Genomic DNA, 759 nt, shown 5'->3' with positions numbered 1-759 from the left:
ACAGGCATCTATGAAAGTGCAAGAAATTGTAATTAAACTGAGAAGCTGATACAATTAATATTGTTTTCTAAAATTGATCAAATATTTTATGTTATCTTCATTGCACATACTAGTAAATATTGAGTGATTTGTAAAGGGCATGTCTTCCCAGCAAAAGTCAAAATTAAGGCACACTGAAATTCCTAGCGGTTTGCTATAGTCAGACTCTCAGTCAGAGATGAGGTAATGGTTCTCCAGGATATACACTCTTCTGCACATATGGACAGCCTTTCTCCCTGGTCTTCAGAGACCCACCAAGCTCAATATGCACTCCTGGCACAAAGCACCAGGATCTGATTACTCGTTTAAATCATCCATCAACAAGTGCCAGATGGTTTCCTGGAAGACCTGACCAATGAGAACATGGAACATATCCTAAGATGACATTTACCCCCCATACAGTGGGTTATCAGGAAGGACTTGCTGACAATTCAGACTTAAAACTTCCTGCTTCCAGAAAGGCTGATAATAAAATCCCAAACCATAGACACTTATGCAAAGTTGCCTCTTCTCAAGCACAGAAAATAGTTCCTAGGACAGCACACATAAATCTTTCTAAATTTTCCTCAGACAGGAGAGCTTTACCATGGCTTAAGAAACTTTGCGGCAGAGACGGTAAAATAAACTGGTTTGAAGGCAGCTGAGGATTCAGCGTCTCCCTTGCTGGGGGCTTAAGAAAAGGAGGAAGCACCTTTGCTCTCGTTTTCTAAAAGGACAGAA

Source organism: Jaculus jaculus, chromosome 2, assembly GCF_020740685.1.
Source record: "Jaculus jaculus isolate mJacJac1 chromosome 2, mJacJac1.mat.Y.cur, whole genome shotgun sequence".
Classification (NCBI taxonomy): Eukaryota; Metazoa; Chordata; class Mammalia; order Rodentia; family Dipodidae; genus Jaculus; species Jaculus jaculus.
The sequence above is the reverse complement of the archived record's forward strand: the minus strand, read 5'-3'. Positions refer to the sequence as shown.